The 6,000-nt window shown below is 51.1% G+C and overlaps 1 pseudogene; it reads left to right on the plus strand.

Moving 5' to 3' along the window:
* The first annotated feature begins 2,664 nt into the window (after positions 1-2,664).
* Positions 2,665-4,831, plus strand: LOC144140061 (uncharacterized; annotated as a pseudogene).
* The last annotated feature ends 1,169 nt before the right edge of the window (positions 4,832-6,000 follow it).

Here is a 6,000-nt window from a genome sequence, read left to right on the forward strand (position 1 = left end):
TTTGCCCCAGTTGGCCTTGCGCCATAAACATCCAACCATCATCATCATCATCAGTGACACCAGGAGACTAGCTACGAGCAGCAAAAAAGGCCCGCTGAGCGGCAACCGAACCACCGCCCCAGTCGAACCATTTGGTCACGCGCAGCCGAAAACGCTTGCAAACATTGGGCTAGGGTGTCTGGTGATTTTGTTGTTATTACATTCGTTAGTCCAAACCACTCTTCGCTCACGCGTAACTGAAAACTCTTGCCAAGATTGTGCTATAGGGTGTCTGGTGATTTGGTGGTTTTTACATTGATTGGTTCGTACATCACACGCGTACAACTGACGTGAACCACAATTTTGCAAAAAAGGAAGCGCGATGGGCTTTGCTTCGCGGTGATACATGACGTAATTTACTTTTTTATATGTAGACAAAAAGCACCATGGCGCGAAACAATCCTTACTGTGTGCAAAAAGAGAACACGAACACAGACGGAGGGCATTTCTTCTGCCGCTGCGGAGCAAACATCTTCACCCAGTCGCATGAGTAGGTCCGAAGTAACTGAAGAGCATCCTCAATGCCAATGACTCAAATATTCGCTGGCGTGCCTGTGAATGAACGGCAACAGGTTGCTACCCGCTTTCATGGCACTACACAGCATTGCGAAGCCGAAAAGGAAAATTCTATGGACACCTAAATCTGCTCATCTTGTTTCAAGGCAAAAAACTAGTGACTATCAAAAACGTCTTTATCAGAGTCACTCGATATAGGAGTTGCAAAACTCATCATAGGCGCAATGCATCAAAAAGTGGCCCGATGACTGGTACGCTTCAAATGATTATTTAGAGCCACTTTATCAGCTACAGGATTAATTTTGGCATGCGGTGTGATGTAGGCCGAGCGAGAACTGCGAATTTGGTACTTCAGGTCGGACCTATGTTCTGCTGGAGTGCCCTCACAAGAGCCAATCGGTTGAGGCAGCTGCGCAGACGCAGAAACTATCGCAACAAAAACCACGCCTAAATAAACTATAAATAACTTAAGAAACTACAAAAAAAACTATGTACGTTTAAAATGAAGTTGAACTTTGTTAAATTGTAAGTTTGAATAATAATCACTGTGTTTTTAGATAGTGCGGGCGGTGGCTGTGGTGGCCCCACAGTACACACCAGTGTTACGGAATGGGCGTCCCCATTCCATTCCAATTCCATTCCGGGGAATTACAAGTTGCCTAAATTCAATTCCTTTCAATTCCTCGGAATGCCGGAACATCGCCCATTCCCACTCCGGGAATTGTCTGGCAGTTCAATTCCATTCCTCTAATTCCTCAACGTTTTATCGGGTGAGTATCAAGTTACCAATGAACCCTCCATTAAGCTGATGTTATTACACGCGTTAAGAACTGCTAAAATACGCAAAACACGTAACCAAAGTCGAGGGATAGTGGCTTTGTGGCATATCTCGTTCAGTGCAATCACCCTACTAATTCCCACAGGGGAGTTCTCCACGTAGTTATTATAGTATTTGCATTGTCAGCACGCCTTTACGAGTTGTGATGCTTTAATAATGTTTAAGTGTGAATGTGTTAATGCTAACGTGACATGTTCCATTTTTGTGCTGACCAATGTATGGTTGAAGAAGACATTATATTCCTTAAGCAGTTAGCACGCGTATGGAGCGGCCGTGAGCATGATTAGAACTACAATTTTGTTAACGAGGAACATAACCTCCGGATCTGGTGGTATCAGTTGGGAAAATTACCGCTCACGAGTTGGGCAGTGACCACCACATTGTGGAGGTCACTGTCCCGCTCGGTGGCGACGAAGAAGTCGGCAGAAGCTTTCGGAAACATCGACTTACGGATTGGGAAGCCTTTCGGAGGTTGTTACCCGAGGAGAAGACCGAAATTACAGACATTGATGAGTGGTCGACCGAGATTGTAAAGAAGGCAGAAGAGGCCACCAAGGAAGTCGAGACGGACGAGCGTATCGAAAGGGTCGACAGCCGCCTGGCTCACCTCATCGCAGCCAATCAGTCCATCTTGCCGAGATGGAAGACGCAGCGGACAAACAAAGCTACGCAAGAAGGTCGCCGAACTCAACGGAGAGATCGAGTCCCACAGCAGGGTGCTTTGCACTCAGCAGTGCAATGAGGCTTGTAACGCGGCGGACGGCCAGATGCACTGCGGCAAGACGTGGAGTATGCTGAGACATCTTTTGGATGAGACCTCGACCAAGACGCACCAGCAAAACAACGTGGCCAAGATCGTCCACAGGGCGCTGACCGAGCACGGGGAAGATGGGGTGAAGAAACGCCTTAACGATAAGTACCTGCCGGTCACTCCCACAGAGACGCACCCGGACTACCAAGGCGAAGCAAACGAGTGGCTAGATCGGGACAATGAAGTATGGGAAGTGAGGGTTGCTCTGCACGATCTCAACAGCAAATCCGCCGCTGGTCCCGACCGGGTTACAAATAGAGCGCTGAAAAATCTTAATGAAGCGGTCATCGAGAACCTCACGGCATACTTCAACAAATGCTGGCGAGCCGGGTCACTGCCCCGGCAATGGAAAGGTGCAAAGACCATCTTGATTCCAAAACCGGGCAAGCCACCCAACATTGAGAACCTCCGGCCGATCTCGCTTACATCCTGTGTGGGCAAAGCGTTGGAGCATGTTCTCATGAACAGGTGGCAGAGGTACCTGGAAGATTCGGGGCTCTACCCAAACACCGTCATCGGTTTCCGAAACAAGCTCGGAACTCAGGACGCCATGATACAACTAAAAAATGAAATCCTCGATGACACTACCAACACGCAAGACAACAGAGCCATCTTGGGTTTAGACCTGCAGAGTGCTTTCGACAAAGTGAGGCACTCTGCAATCCTGGCCCAGGTGTCGCGGCTAAACATGGGCAACAGAACCTACGCGTACATCAAGGATTTCTTGACGGGGCGGACCACCGAGATCAACGCCGGGGACCTACGGCTCAAAGAGAAGAAGCTCGGCAGTGTCGGGACCCCCCAGGGCTCGGTCATCTCGCCATTACTTTTCAACCTTGTAATGATTGGGGTGGCCCAGCGGCTCTCGCGAGTCGCGGGGGTCCGACACACCATCTATGCCGATGACATAACGCTATGGGTCCTAGTAGATGGAAGCGACGGACACATCGAGGGTGCATTGCAAGAGGCGGTTGATGCTATCGAGGAGCAGCTGGGCGGGTCCGGGCTCGTCTGCTCTCCAAGCAAGTCCGAGCTGTTGGTGATTCCACCAAAAGGGGCAGCTAGGAAGGCGAAAGGCAACGATCCTGCGAGAGAGCAAGAGAAAATCAAGATCAGGACGAGCGGCGGTCACACGATCCCGGAGGTAGAGAAGATCCGAGTGCTGGGTATGCTGATTGAGCGCAAACGAGTGAACGGCGAGACGGTGAACCGTCTCGCGGCCAAAGTCACCACGGCAATTCGCCTCATAAAGAGGGTGTCAAACAGAAAAGCAGATATATGAAGGAAGAAAGCCTCACCCGGCTAGTGCAATCCTTCGCTATAAGCCACATTACGTACGATGCTGCTTTCCACAACTGGAGGCAATGCGAGCGTACTAAGATAACGCGCTCATACGCAAAGCGTACAAGGCAGCACTCGGACTTCTCGACTGCACAAGCACCGAAAAGTTCCTGGCCCTGGGAGTGCATAACACCTTGGAAGAAATCGCCGAGGCGCAGAGGACCGCCCGGCTCGTGCGGCTATCGGAAACAAGAACGGGCAGACAAGTGCTGCGAGACCTAGGCCTGGAGCCAAAGGAATGGGGACCCGAGAATATAGACGTGCATGTACCAGAAGCAATTAGCAGACGGTTGCGGGTATGTCCTGTGCCAAGAAATATGAACCCCGAGTTCAACAAGGAGCGGCGGGCGGCGAGGGCCAAGGCGCTCATCGATCTCCATGCCAAAGACAGGGGTGCTGTGTTTGTGGATGCGGAAGAGTATCCAGGCGGCAGAAGAGCATTCGCCGCAGCAGTTGTAGGGGCAGCTACCGGTGCTACACGGACGGCGACGAGTGTGCGGACTCGAGCGGCGCATCGAGCAGAGGAAATGGCCATTGCCCTAGCCATCGCCGACCCCGAGCGCACGACTGTGCTCTGTGATTCTAGGACGGCAGTGAAAAACTACGCCAGAGGAAGAGTGTGGGGTGAAGCCGCGCGTGTGTTGCGTGCGGTCGATCTCGCGAGTGAAAGTAGGTGTGTTGTGATTAAGTGGTTTCCGGCGCACATGGGCAGTGATGTCTCGGATCGCGGCAACGCAAACCACAACGAGACGGCGAACGCGGCGGCGCGAGGACTAACCAACCGTGCCGCTGCTACTGCGGTCGACCCGACTTGGTGGTGGGAATCCAAGGACAGGATGACCTCTTAAAATGAAATCGTGAAGTGGTACAGACTAGATAGAAGGACTATGCCACCACCTCATCCAGGCTTGACCCGTGAGGAAGCAGTAATATATCGACAACTACAGACAGGGTCGTTACTCACCCCGGTTCTGCTGAAGCACATATGTCCGAGTGTTTATGTAAGTGACCTTTGTTGTGTGTGCCGAAAGGAGAGAGGCACTGCGGCTCACATCCTTTGGGACTGTGCCAAGAACCCGCAGCAAGCTACAACGATGACAACGATCCCACCGCGGCTCGAGGCCGCAATGCGTTGCTACAATCAAGAAGTCCAAGCCCAGGCCGTCCAGCAGATCTCGGCGGCCCTCAAAAGGCAACGACTGAGCGAAACCGGAGGGAGGCTGCCACCCCAAAACAGGGGCAGGCGCAGTCGACCAAAGGGAGTAGTGAGGCCGCGGCCGGAGTAGAGGCGCCAACAGCCGGGAAGACGTCATGGCCGCGTCACGGTGACGCCTTCCTTACAGGGGAGGGCTAATCGTTCTGCAGGCATTTTCAATAAAGTTGCTTCGCTCGCTCGAGCACCTTGTCCTGCCTTTGCACCAAATACGGATCACGGGCCGCACAGGTCTTCAGCACTCACGCATGTCAAGCGCGTCTCGAAAGCACGGATATGTTCAGAACTTCCTGTGTTTGCGTGTGCGCAGGTATGCAATGTCGCCCTTGCCGAAAAGCTTAGTTACGTGCGTCAGGTATCATCCACTGTGCACGAGCGAAAGTTCAGGCTGTGCTTAGAGTATGCGCGACCTCTGTATGGGTGTCTGGATTAGAACCAATGCGCAGGAAGAATTCTTTTTTCTCTCGTTAGTGTATACTGGGATAGTGCATTGGTTCGTATACTAATCTGCGTGTTGTTTTTTTTTTCTTTTAGAAATTGGGCGATTGTTCACACTTTAGCACCGTGCAACCTTTGGCTCTAGCTAACTGAAGAAGGACTTAGAGAATGCGTTGCGGCCTTGGACTCAGCAAAACTAAGTCCAAGGCCTGCCTTACTAATTGTATAACTGAGGCCTGTATAATTAATTTGAGGAGTTGCATGCAGTGGAGTAGCAATGAAGGTTCCCCCAAGTGTCTTCTGGTCTGGGCGGTCAACTGAAAGAAACGATGTACAGAAAAATGATAACGATAATAATAGAAGGACACGTTCGGCATCCTGTCAGTCTAGTGTTGTGGAAGTCCCTACGCCAAAAAAAAAGTGCGTAGGTGTCCTCGTTGATATATTGTAGGGTTTAACGCGCCGACCCAACGCAGGCAATGAGGCGCACCGTAGTGGTGGGCTCCGCATTAATTTTGACCACCTTAGCCCGAAATCTCGTACACATGGGCGTTCTTGCTTTTCGCCTCCATCAGGAAAGCGGCTGCCGTGGCCGGGAATCGAACCGCGACGTCGTGCTCAGCAACGAAATTAGGTCTACTCGTGAATTTTATATGCTGCAATAAAGGTCTCAAGCTGCCGCGAAAGGTCGAAAAAAAGTTTATTTCGGTTTCATTAATTAAAATTACGTAACAAAATGGTGTGAGCCAAATGGGCGCTTCGCCGTTCAGTTCTGAAAAAACGATGTGTAAATGACAGCTGCTT

Source organism: Haemaphysalis longicornis, unplaced genomic scaffold (assembly GCF_048455015.1).
Source record: "Haemaphysalis longicornis isolate Haplotype H1 unplaced genomic scaffold, Haemaphysalis longicornis Haplotype H1 scaffold_5, whole genome shotgun sequence".
Taxonomy (NCBI): Eukaryota; Metazoa; Arthropoda; class Arachnida; order Ixodida; family Ixodidae; genus Haemaphysalis; species Haemaphysalis longicornis.